General features: G+C 39.4%; 1 protein-coding gene across 16 annotated transcripts in view; it reads right to left on the reverse strand.

Moving 5' to 3' along the window:
* LOC124162902 (MAP kinase-activating death domain protein) overlaps window positions 1-10,802 on the reverse strand; it is a 146,003-nt gene extending 135,201 nt beyond the window's left edge. For 13 of the 16 annotated variants that reach the window (XM_046539612.1, XM_046539611.1, XM_046539606.1 and 10 more), the window contains exon 1: window positions 10,701-10,802. The gene's annotated coding sequence lies outside the window, so the exon portion shown is untranslated. The remainder of the gene's footprint in view (window positions 1-10,700) is intronic. The other 3 variants (XM_046539618.1, XM_046539617.1, XM_046539609.1) reach the window with 1 other exon arrangement.
* Between the last annotated feature and the right edge of the window lie 2,767 nt (window positions 10,803-13,569).

The raw sequence follows: 13,569 nt of genomic DNA on the forward strand, positions 1-13,569 counted from the left end.
TTCAAACTCCGATCGAAGAATGAACAGATGATGATATCATGCTTCGGCTAAGAACTTGCTGCAGTTGCGTTACTCATTCAGCGCATGGCTTTCATGTAGAAGGAAACAAGTAATACCAGCTCAAATACATAATTTTTGAGATTTCGCTTTCGGAGTCCAAAATTTGCACATAGACTAGAGGTAACACCTATGTGACGAGAAAAACCGTCACTTCTCTAACGAGAACAAAAGGATGTTCAAATAACGTTTCTTGTAAACTTCTAACGAGATATGGAACACTAACGACGACGCTCCTAATTTATGAGTCAAATAACTGCCAGAAAGGTTATTATATAATATGCGAACACGAACTTTTGTGACGAAATCATTTATTTTGAGGAAAATAAATTTTGTGGACATTAAATGTCATTGCTCCACGAATGGAATGCTTACTTAAAATATGAGAATGATTATTTGTGGAGCATGAATTTTGATGGCGCGGGCCTCGGTGGCGATGGGGTACAGTCTTTGCCTGCCAAACTGAAGGTCGCGGGTTCGAGTTCCACCTAGGTAGGTTACCCCTAACCAAGGCATGATTGTATGTGCTCATCCATTGATATATGTTTTAACCCCCGATGTGAAGGCCACAAAGAGCTGTTTTCAGGGTGATGAATAATCTTTTTTTGTGTCCTGTGATTCTGCCCAACCTGGGGTATTTTTATGTTAAATAAAATAATAAATATAAATGTGAAGAACTTGGAAGTAAGCTCAAAAATCTTTAAATAGTTATTCATACATATTATTGAAACACAATGAATGCATTATAAGATGAAATTTGAGGCTATTCCTGAAATGGGCCCTCATCGATTTCATAGTTTTCGGCGACGGTTTCCTCGAAAGAACTTAAAGGAGCGATGGAGCCACAAAAAATCAATCCCCCGGCCGTTGCGCCGTGAACCTGTGCCAAGTGGCGCCACTGGATATAACAGTGAAATACTCCATGCAGGAAATCGCCTAATCTATTCAGCTAGGTGAAAATAAATCGGGAGAAGAAATCAATCTTGATCGACTTATGGTAATCAAGTCGATGAGCAACCACTACACGTACGGGTATTAAGGTTGACTTTTACGGATAATACAGGATTTTGGATTCATACTTACCCGTCGCGTTTTCGCGCTCTTGAAATTTTTCACTTTTCATTTTATCGCTAAAAATAGATATCATCATTTAAAAATCTAAAAGCGTGAAATATGTAGTCCAAGAGTAATAATCTTTCGATTTAGGCAATAAAAAAATAACAGGAAACCACCCTATTAAAAATAGCCCCTGTATCATTCCCAATTAAATGAGAGGTGTTGGCTTGCGTGTTCAACTGAATGCCTACCATTCAGGAACTACGCGATGCTCTACGATCTGCCGCGACGCGATAAGTTCGTCCTCCGTATCGCAGCTGAGCGATTAAGGCTAGTAGAAGCCAGCAAACTCGTATTATTGAATTTACAATGCCTCTATGTTGAAAATTGTATTCAAAGCGATAACATATAACTTTACAAGAGGCAATAAGAATAACATAGCATTTTATTACCAGCATCGCGATGATATCCGTACCGTATGACAGCTTCAGCAACCTCGCCTGCGGAGTATTGACGTTTAATGCCAACAAAAACGTCTAGATAGGTAGATAAACACTAATCAAATGAAATTTAACTCTAAATCAAACCTCAGATTATTCGATTTTCATGGATAAAAGATGTTAAAATTGATGTATTTCCATCAACATAAAATCTAGGGTTCCAACAGTCACATTTTTGACAAATAAATATATTCAAAACAAATAATTTCCACTAAAAACTCGTTTTACAGTAATCTATGAAATAAAAAATAAAATTAAGGCACGTGATCGCGGGCTTGTAACGAAATTTAATAATAACACTTAAACTAAAACTTGTGTAGAAACACAAACGCAAATATACAATATTCAAACGGAACAAACCAAATAATAAAGCAGGATGCACACAATTATGATGCTGTAGCAGAAACCGTAATAATCGACACGAATCACCAGAAAAGAGACCACTGGTAAAATATTCACCGGTAGAAATAGGAGTTCCAAATTGAATTTAAAAAATAAGCCTTCCCAGACCGATCAATCAACTCCGCGAGCCTATCCTGGGAGAGGAGTATCGGGTCAATTCGAGACGAAATGGCCGTGGGCGGGAAGTTCAACAACCTGTGGCTACGATCCTAGTCCGATATGGGCGCTACATTTCGCAAACGTTTACACATTTATGGCCCTCACAGAATTTTTATTTAGAAATCATTATTTTGGACACAAAAATCGTAAATAATTTTTTTCTCCATATATTTCCGCTCTTTTTACTAAAAAAGGCGAAGAAAAGTTTTTTTTAGCGAAGCCATAAAACTGGCGCAACTATTTGGACTCATATAAAATCTGTCTTCCTTATAAAGAGCATGCTTAATTTTTTTTAATTTGGGTGGTTAAAACATATTTTTTGATTTAGTTAGAAAAAAATTCACAACGATTGAAACACGTAAAAGCTAGAAAAAAAGAGAAACATCCATATAAGTATAAATATATCTCATAAACAGCCATATAAGTATAAATACTTTTTTTTACTGCATCCAAAAATATTCTAATTTATCTTTATTATCTGCTTAAGGATGTGGAAAGAAAAATATTTCCCTTTTCTGAGCGACAAAAATATACCGTTAACCAAGTCGAATACGGACCTACGGTTAATGAGAAAATTCCTTTTATACGCCTTTGTGAATCTGGAATTGGTGATCCAACGCGGGAATCATAAATTCAACCTTTGACCTAACATCAGCCTCTGCGTAGGAGTTCAAAGACCAGGATGTGACTATCCACAAAAAACCTGACAGCCTCCCACATGCAAAGCCGCAACATTGACCACTGGCATTAATCATCACCATAGGATGGAAAAGGTATTCTAGCGGGCAGAGCAAGTTTTCATGACGTACTATACTTATCATCCCGACCTGTTCCCCTTCACATATTGAATTTCCTTCTCCAGTTCGGCATTAGGTCTTTTTCTTTCTATCTGTGTATGAACCCAGTTTCTTCCTCCTCCTTCCTCGTCATCCAAGCACCCAGAAGTACTTGAATTATACATGGCTCTACTCAATGCAAAGCAAAATTAAACTTACTATGCTAAATATATCACGGCCTAAATGTTACGAATATTGTATTTTGAATGTTAATCCTTGTTTGTTCTATTTTTTACCATACTGCATGTCATGGATATATATTTTTCTTACTGTTGTATCTATTTTTGTTTTTGCATCAACACCTATTTCTGTTTTATTTTTCATATGCTTATGAGCTATTTAGTAAGCCAATTATCGTATACCGTGTTTTTCTCCAAGGGTGATGCCAAGAAAATATACTTATATATTCTATTCTATTTCCAACAAAAACTTGCACTTTACTTCCCGTACTTACGTGCCTAATACACACATTCCAACCTTTCCATGAATAAACAGTTATACCTGTGGAGTGAAAGGCAGCAGCTACTCTTCCTCCAAAGTCATACACCCTACAAAATGCAAAGATGCTTACGACGAAATTGAAGTAATGAATTAAGAAATTGTTAGGGTCAATAGAAAAATGTCAAGAATTTTTATTAATGATTAATATCGCTTATTCAATTACCTTAGCGATTCCATCAATCTTTACCATAATTGAGTGAATTTTATCACAAAACCTCAGCGTCAGCCAGACTGAAGAGAATTTTTAACAAAAATCATGGTTAAAGTCTTAAACACAATAAGTTATCCTAATTTGTCAACAAAATCATTAAAACTAATACAAGGAGAACATATTTTTAATGAATCTCCTTTTGAAGGTGAACTGTATGGTCTGCAAACGGGTCAAAACGTATGCACATAAAAATGCCTTCTCTACATTCGAAAAACATTAACCTGTCACGTTTACCGAATCCGAGTCTCAACGACATTTAACCTAGATTTTCTTATACGCATGGCTCCCATTAGTGGTTAAATAGGACTTCGTAGGATTTTGAAGCAGAGTAGCTGGCATTAACCAAATCAAGCCTCCTTGTCGTACAAAGGGCGATGCCTGATATGTAAGCGGCATTCAGACGAATCGCAGTCATGATTACGGCAGGGAAACGCGAACAAGGTCGCTTTAGACAGAATATTTAGAGGGGAGATAGGTGAATTCGGTTCAGCTATAACCACAAGTGTGAATAAAAATGGCGTCTCTCCTTACCACTGAAATGCAAGCTTTTTGATATCATTTTTAAATATGTAACCATTTTGGAGTTTTAATTCTATTTTGGCTAAACTAGGGTGGAAATAAATTTACTACCTTTCATTTTTATGGTGTATTCAAGACACCTCGCAGTAATCTATCACGTCCAGTTACATGTTATCAAGCTGCCGTTGAAGTTTGGTTCCATTAGTTCATTCGTAAGTTTTATTTTCCCAGAGGGGTTTTCACTGCCGCTCGTCTGGTCTTTTTCGCCACGAATTACTCGTTTAGAACTAATGAATTCATCTTAAAAGGTTCAAGGTAAAAAAGTACACCACTGTCGACAATGTTGGCTGCGGATCAAATTTTCAATTTTTTCGGTATTTTCCCAGATATCATTTTCTTACACTTGATTACAGGCAAATTGTAATAAGAGTTTACTCTACACACTTTGAATATTTTACAATGATAGCGCGCATTTTTGAACGAGTAATACGTCATTAATAACGACAATAGACAACCCGTCGAGAGGTAGTGAAGCGTCCTCTTAGGTGATGACTGACATAATAACGTAAACACAATAAATACCAGTCAAAAACACAGTAAATACCAGTGAAAATTCAGGCACAGCAACACAAATATAACACAAAAGACAGTACATACATTAGCACGCTATTTATACTTAACCCGCCTCCCCCTTGACGGGCTTACCAGTAATTTCACAATTACTCACCTTTTCGCAGTAAATTTCTGACATTTGTAACTCTCACTCTCTTCCCTTTCCAAATTTTCTCTCCCTCCTCAACAGTAGTTTTCCCTTCTTCATAGCCTCCCGCTCTTCCCTTATTTTCATTAAAATTACGCAATATTTTATACATGGCGTAAGTACGTGTCATTCTAACTAGGGTATACATGCGTTTCGTTTACTCAAGGCAAGCTTTTAAGAAATAAATATTTTTTTTAAGTTTTTCAAGGCAAATTAAAGGTTTTCGAAAATCTCCACCGAATCAAAAAACCACTTGAAGACCCGTACTTTGCTGATATAGGCGGGGGATTGATTAAGACGGGTTCGCGGTAATTCCAAGGATTTTAAAGGCGTGATTAGTCCTTATCGTCGGAGATACCGTAATTGCACGCCCCCCGCGAAGGACGGCGTGGGTGTAGCTCGACGCACGACGGAAATTACGTGGAGAGATGTTTAGTGCAGATGTGCGTCACCAAAGCTGAACGCCATAAAAACTTTGCATTCATTGTTTGGTTATCGTAGGTTAGGAATGTATATGATTCAGCTTACATTTAACGGAATTAATCTACTTTATTGTAATTTTTTCACTCGGAAATTTATGCAAAATTCGTCATCATGAAGGCGGTAAGAGAGGCTAGCTTCATATAAACAAGCAATATTTTACCACTATGTTGAGATTCAGCTGATAGATGTGGATTATTCAAAGTCCTAAAATCCCTTGTGTTGCCGCTGTTTAATAAACTTCAATGGATTTAAATCGAATACCTTCGAATATCGAACTTTTAACAATTTAACTAAAGACCCAAGATAGCTTAGTAATTAATTAATTCAATTAGTCCATTCATCACGCGAAATAATTTTGGCGATTTAGACCCCCCGCACCTCCTCAGTGAGATTTGGCTCGACCCCCTCCCTCTAATCTCTGGTGACCTTGTTCAAATTGCGTATTTTCAGTGTAAATACGTTAATCTGTGCTTCATTGCGTTTGATTTATTACAAAAACAATTTTTTTCATTATTTTTATCTACGATTATTTAGTAACAGCATTTAAGCCAACAAAGAACGCAATTATATACTGTTTCTTGCGGAAAAAAATACATGACAATGCCAGGAACATCCACGGGAGATTGGGTGAGAATCGGCTTCACCCCGTCCCCCCTAAACGCCTCACGTAATTAATGCATGCCCCCTTATAGGTTTAATGAGCGGAACAGGTACATTTGATTCCCGCTCTATGTATTATTGCTTCAGTTGAAATAAATGAATTGTCAACAGGGAAGCGACATTTCAATATCCCATCCAACAACTGGCGAACTGCTCTTCACGTTACATACACTCGAGAATTCAAAGTTCAATTGATATAATATCGGACGTAGCCAAGACACGAACTGGAGGCCTCTCGTTATAGTGAACAGCGCGAAAGACAACTATACACACCAGCTTGATCCTCAGCAAAACGTTAATTGATATGAACCCTCATTAGAGAGGATATAATTGATAAAATCCACGAGAGAGACTGACGAAAGAGCCCGTGGCCCTGGATTTTGGAAACGCATGAAAAAGTTAAGGCTCAGCGTGGAAGAATCGGGCTACGTTTTAATTTAACTTAACCTATGTGGAAATCCTACGAATTCTACACACGTACAGCTTAAATCCACTTTTTAACGAAGATTTTGGAGAACATTCACAGCCCTAAGCTTAACGAGCAAAAGCTATTCGTTTTTTTTTTTAATGATTTGTGCTCACCATTAAAAAAATAGATAAGGGCATCGTTAAAACGCAGAGCTTCTAGAAATGTGTACATCAATGGTACAAAAAAATTCACTCGGTGATAAAGAAAAGTTAAAAAAAATATATTATGTCACTACGCCCAATTGCTCATGCACTTCCTAAAATCAGGATATTCAAGTAAGTATGCACTTGATGCGAGCGTGTTTATTCGAGTGGATACACACGTCACGTAAAATGGATTCAAACCTTGTACTACAAATAAAACTCCATTTCAGAGGTGGTATCTATCCTACTTAACATCAACATCTTCTTTATTCAATTTAGGAAAAAAATAATCCTATAAAGCACTTTCTTAAAGCAGGAAATACGACGGATGCACGCCGAGGCGTTGCTGATGAATACGGAAATTGACTCATCACACGCCGTTATTATAGTTGATCAATAATTTATTACCTAATTTCAATCCAATCCTTCACGCAGTCTGCTCGTCATTTTCCAGCGTTGTCAATTTGGGCTGTATTGAACCTAGCCCTTACATGGGTTCGAAAAAACAATCATTCAAAATCCATATAGGTAATTTATAAGTTAGTCCTACGTGTATAATTGCATTGAAATTGAGTAATATGAGGGTGACCAAAGCACGGAAGCAGGTATGTCACGAGTTACCGGCAGTTAACATAATTAGCAAGCATTCTGAATCGCAGATACCGAAATGATGAAGTCCACTACGACACAAGTACGACCAAAATGACTATGCATTGTAAAAATATGCGCCGTAAGCTATCATTTTCCATATTACCGAAAAGCGCTGCTCATATTATCCCTGAACCCGCGCGTGCTAAATTATATCACACTATTCAGGATAAAGATCTGTAGTTGAGAGTGATTTTCTGTGAATGCTTATATGAAGCTTTTCACAAAAGTAAGCGGCAGTTAGAATTCAGGTAATGACACATCCAGTGGCGTAACTATGGGAGGGGACAGATCCCCCCCAAAGCCTCATAGAAATAAAATAATTATTAACGCTACTGTCTAGTCTTGACACTTAATAACTGAACCTGCTTAAAGTTAATTCTTTGGAGGCAAAACGATGAAACATGTATTTCCAGGCATGTCATTTTTCAAATATTTTCCCGGACCCCCCGATGCCCGGGGGAGGGGGGTGGCCATCCCATCCCTCCCAAGTATATTCCCAGTTACGCCACTGGACATGACTGAAGCGGAAGAAAGTACAACGAAAAAATTCAACTGGGAATGACAGGCTGATGTAAACAGCGCGGCGTATTGACTGTACAATTCATTTAGATTGAAAAGTCTACTTTCACTAGCAAGAACAATAGGAGCATATCAACGCTTGATACAAATTTAAGAATTTTATACAAAATAAAATAAAAGAGTTTAAGTAGTTTATTTTTCCACAAAATTTTACCCTTATTTTATAGACTCAGGGCCAGGAAATATGTTGTGGTTCTGAGATGATGTTCTCCATGCTACACGGAAAGATAGGTATTCTTCATGCAAGCTATGTTAAACCTCATTACCAACGTTTCCTAGTCTAACTCGTGAAAAAGTTGAGCATCGCCCTCTTTCCGCTCGCAGCAGTTTTCGACGAATCGAGCAGCTTTCTCTTCATATTTAAAAGAAAAAATATCATCATAGAAAGAGCAAATAAACATATCGGCCGCCTGCCCAAACAAACAAATGAGAATTTCGAATCGAATTCTATTTGAAAAGGGCTGTTTACATGGTATATTAACTCGTAAGAGTTAATGTGTAAATGTATGAACGATTTCGGTGGACAGGAACGTAACATGTACGAAAGAATGAACCAAAACTAACAGGTTCTATCCTCTGTTCATTCATTCCCACAAGTTGGGTGGTTACACGGAGCATTTTCGTATTCATTCAAGCACTCATTCATTCAGACACTGACTCAAACGGGTTAACGTACCGTGTAAACAGGCCTTAAGGGATGAATATCATCGGAAGTCATTAGCGCCGTGGCGGAAAGAAAGGGTGGAAAGAAACCCGGCGTCCACCTTAACCTGCTCTCAACCATAGGCGCCGAGGAAATCAGACGTCGACGTCCCGTCCTACGAACTTGGACTCCCCTACTAACAGCATCAAAGTAGGGGCCGGCCAGGGCGGTTTCCGCATCTAATTTGGGGGGAAGGTCATGACCTGGGTCCGCGGAGTATGGAATGCCCCCGAGAGGGCCGTTTTCCAACACAAAACTTATTCAAATACCCATTTTTTTAAGAGCATTTTGGAGCCTAGAATTACATTTTTATTCTTAACTTGAACAATTTTAGACATTTAAGGATGCAGAAACTATTATAGTGTTATAAAAAAATTGATAAAATTTGGAGGGGGGTCATGACCCTTGTGACCCCCCCCCCCCCCTCGGCTATATCCCTCCCTGAGTAGGGGGTCGTGATTCCTCTGAATAATCTCCGCCAATAAGGAGATTTGGAACAGAGTCCTCGAGGTGATAAGATGGCTAACTACAGCAAAAATACAAACCCTAGTCACAATTCACCTATCCTTCTGCGAGCAGCGCCATCGAGGTCGGTGTTGAGATGAGATCTTAAAACAATAAAAATATCCGCTTTTATCGTAAGTTTTCAAGCATATGCGTAGCTGTACTTCACAGCTACTGTCATTCCATGACCTTGAGAAATGAGGGGAGGAAAAAATCTAAAAATGAGGGTATAGGGAGGGGGAGCGGCGAGAACCTTTCGTATAAATGAGATGTCTATCGATTAGGGAGGACTTAGACCTTCACCGACTCGCTTTACACCATCTCTTACGTCATAGCCTAAAGCTACACCATTACCCATGCGCTGCATTTCCGTCCATGTTCAGATATTGGATACGTGAATATTTTTGCACTTCATAGTAAGCACTGGTGAAATAAATTATCTCGGATTCCCTGACAGGATGAAGTTGTCCACAGCCGATGTCTCGGTACTTCGGCCCGGTGGAGAACCCGAGAATAATTTCTTCAAGCAAAACACAATAAAGCCCACGATACCATTTCACAATAGTACTATTCTCCACGCTAAGGATTGCCTGACTGTACTTCGGAAGATAGGAGACACAACGATCTGGGCCGTGACCAGAACAATTTTTCGGGGGTGCGGGGCCATTGGGAGGATTACACTTTAAGATTCCCTTTCCCAAAAATTCGTGGGGGAGAGGCGGGTCAGAACACTCAGAACCCCTTGACCATTCTAACTGACTGCGGCCTTGGTAACGATGTAAATCTGTCCGCAGGACTTCCGCTGAAAAAAATTGGCAAGAAGAACAACCTGTTAGCATGGACACGAATTATTCGGGTGAGACCTAAACCAGGCTGGATTCTCAGATGCTGAGCACTGACACGCATCAAAGTTGAGGCCAGAGTCACGATAAATTCTGCTTTTGAATTGTCTTTCATCAATACACCACCATTGCGCGGCAAAATTGGGACATCGTCGAGGGGATATTCCGAAATCTGGCTTTTAAAAGCGTGTAATGATAATCATGAAGAGTTTTAAGAATATCAATAATAAAAACCAAAATGCCGTAGCACACATATTTCCAGTCGGGTTCACAAAATGAGAATGAACGAACTTCTCATAGTGGCAAGGGCTTCAACGAGGAAGTGCGAGATAAACCGATTATGTTTCTACTTATCACACCCGCTTGACATTGCAGGGGGAAGGCACCGGGAAGGAAGCGGTGACGAATCTCGGTAAACACGCTAAAAAAAGAAACGGTACATGCATCGGGCAGGGAAATGGCTTGATACAACTTCCCACCGCCCGTTTAGACAACGAAAGGACCAGACTGACAAACATAGCACGCTTTAGGTAGGCGAACAATTGACAGCGATTCGCCTCGGACGAAAACATCAAATGCCAAAGGCCGCCGACACAAAACAACACGATAGATACGTTAATCGACGTAATTCCAAGAAATTAAAGGCAGGTAAAGGCGTCACTGACCTGTTTCCAGCATGCAAACCAAGCAAACACAGTGGTCGCAGGCGAGTCCGCTCTTCCGTCCTTCCGCTTCCGTCTGCTAACCTGGCTCACGATGTGTCGCAAGCTCGAACCCAAAAACCTCGACGCCCGCCTCCTAGCGGCGGAACATTTTATCCCTCTCAGAATCCGCTCGATGAAGGCACCGCCCGCCTTCAGAGGCACCAACAGCTGGCGTGATAGCGCGGGCAGTTCTAACAGCCCTTTCAACGACCTCCACAAGCATTGATCAGCGCCAATAACACATATACCTTCTCACCAGACTGATCCCCTCCAAAATCTGCAATGAATGTCTACTGATGAATTGCAAATATGGAGGATGAATTGGAAAAGGATTCAAAAATGAATATTGCCCAAAATTAGTGATAAAAGTTTATAAAAGTCAATATAGCATTAAACAGTGGCGTAGCGAGGGGAGAGGTCCGGGGGGTCCAGACTTTGCTTCATAAAAGACAACAAAATAATGATAAATAATGAATTTACAGAATATTTTGAAAATAATGTTTTTTCGATTATGAAAAGTGTTGAAATTTGTGTAAACCCTCTACTTTGTACCCCGTTTTTAAAAATTCACGTCCCCTTTTTTGGACCCCCCCAAACTAAATTCCTGGCTACCCCACTGGCATTGACTCTGGTTCTCCAAGTACCAATGGCAAGTACTCCCAACATTTTTTTAAATCTTCAAGCTAATGGGTAGAGATGCGTGAAAACCGCAAATGCGATATAGATGCGATGTGCGCAAATAAATGCGACATAGATGCGATGACTGGACTGGATGATATTTTTTACGCAAATTTGCCGTTTCGACGGCAAATTTCGAACATTTTGCGCCGAGCGCAGTTTAAATGCTCCGCCGACACTCACCGCTTAAAGCATGTGAGCGACTGGCCAGCTGCTAGTTGGCTGGGACTCCACGTGGCCGCGAACTACAAGTGGGCGCGGGCAAGCTACACCTCCGCCACCTCCGTCTTATTCTTTAATTTATAATTGCTCTACGATATAGTTATTTTAAATGTTCTCTATTTTGTCATATAACTGTGTTTCACTACATTTTATCGTCATCTACGTCATTATGAAAATAAAAAATAGACGCTACAAAATGCGATAAACTGGTATTGAAAGTGCGATAAAATAAAAATGAAAGTGCGATTTTCACGTATCTCTACTAATGGGGCACATGGTTTTTTAAATTTACTTAAATAACGATAAAAATTGCTGAAATTACAGGATTCCATCCATTCCTAATGACGTTTACTAAATTGAGCCTTGATCCAGGGGCAGATTGAGCATCAAATTTTGGGAGGGGGGGTCATGCCTGGGTCCGAGGAGTATGGAATACTCCCCAGGAGAAAGGTATGATCTCTCGTATAAAAGTTTTTGCAGGGAATGCTACACTCTACAGCAAATTTTACTCATATTTATTTCGTGTTTCAGACTTGTGGACATGCATTTCCATAAGCACTCCGAGTACTCCTTCACAAGGATACATAAACTATTGAACGAATAAAAATTAAAAATTTATGATAACATTTAGGGAAGGGTCATGACCCCTGTGAATCCCCCCTGAATCCGCCACTGCCTTGATCATGGTTACTATTAATTGTTTATCTAAAGTAATTTTCCTCTCACAAATGAAAGGACTACAATTTGCTGTCCCTTATATATAAAAATATACAACATAAAAAATTGTCAAAATGAAATTTCTCAACAGAAAATAATAATAAAAGTCAATCAAGCATTTCCACCATAGAATGAATTCTACTGGATAGGCAAATTTCCCCAAAGCAAAAGCCTCGGTGACTCCACGCAATTTAACTTTCTTTCCCATTGCTCATCTAGAGACACTGCTAAGCTAACTACACTGCCAATCCCCCATTTCATCATTCTATAATGAAGGATTCATCACCATCTGGGTCATTAAATATTACCAAACATGACCTTCTCACGCTTCAATTTTAATCTTCAGAGGATAGAACAATAAAAAAATTACATGAACATTTAAAGAAGGATAACTACTACCACCTAGAAGTTCAGACATAATTTAAGTTTGTTATCATGTTTTACCTTTCCTTTTGGCAATGACATTGGCACACCAGACTGGCCTGTGCATTCCAATGACGGCAGGAGCTGCATTGTCAGAATTAGTACTCAATTACTCCCACTAGAGGCACCAAGGCCGATACATGGGTCGAATGGTAAGAGCCAGGCAAAAGGTAGTTCAAGTGATGGTATCACAACAAAACTGTTGGAATGGAGGTGTGAAACCCTATTATTTTCTCCATAAAAACATGGGAGCATAATTATACGAGCCCTGAAAAGTGTTATCTTGTCAAGGTCACTAGTTTCATGCATTGCTTCCTCCCAGAATAGGCCCTAGCACATACGGGTAGAACGTCGTTTAAGGCAGTAAGTTGGCATGTTCCCTGAATTCTCTGTCTCATGAAAGTCTCACAACAGAGAGGAGCGGATTAAATTTGCTGTTTTTGGAGAGTTCAAAGGGGGAGAGGGGGGGCAGTTAACTACATACATATTTTCAACAGTGCCTTGGAGGTATGCAATACCTCCCATCAATAATGTGACATCTTATTGAAAAGTGGCTTTCAGATATTCTCCAATTAGGTTTAAATACATATTGTTTATTGAGGTGGTGAAATAGATATCTGCATTCATGATTATCTTACTCTGCAGGCACCTTCATGATTATCTTACACCCTGCCTTTCCCGGAATTACTGTGCAACCATAGCAACCACCCCCCCCCCCCTCCTGAGACACCTCCTTAATTGCCTTTGGCCACAACATCCAAGGAGGAAGAAAAGAAGATAGGAAATCTAA

The sequence above is a fragment of the Ischnura elegans genome, chromosome 7 (assembly GCF_921293095.1).
Source record: "Ischnura elegans chromosome 7, ioIscEleg1.1, whole genome shotgun sequence".
In the NCBI taxonomy this organism is placed as follows: Eukaryota; Metazoa; Arthropoda; class Insecta; order Odonata; family Coenagrionidae; genus Ischnura; species Ischnura elegans.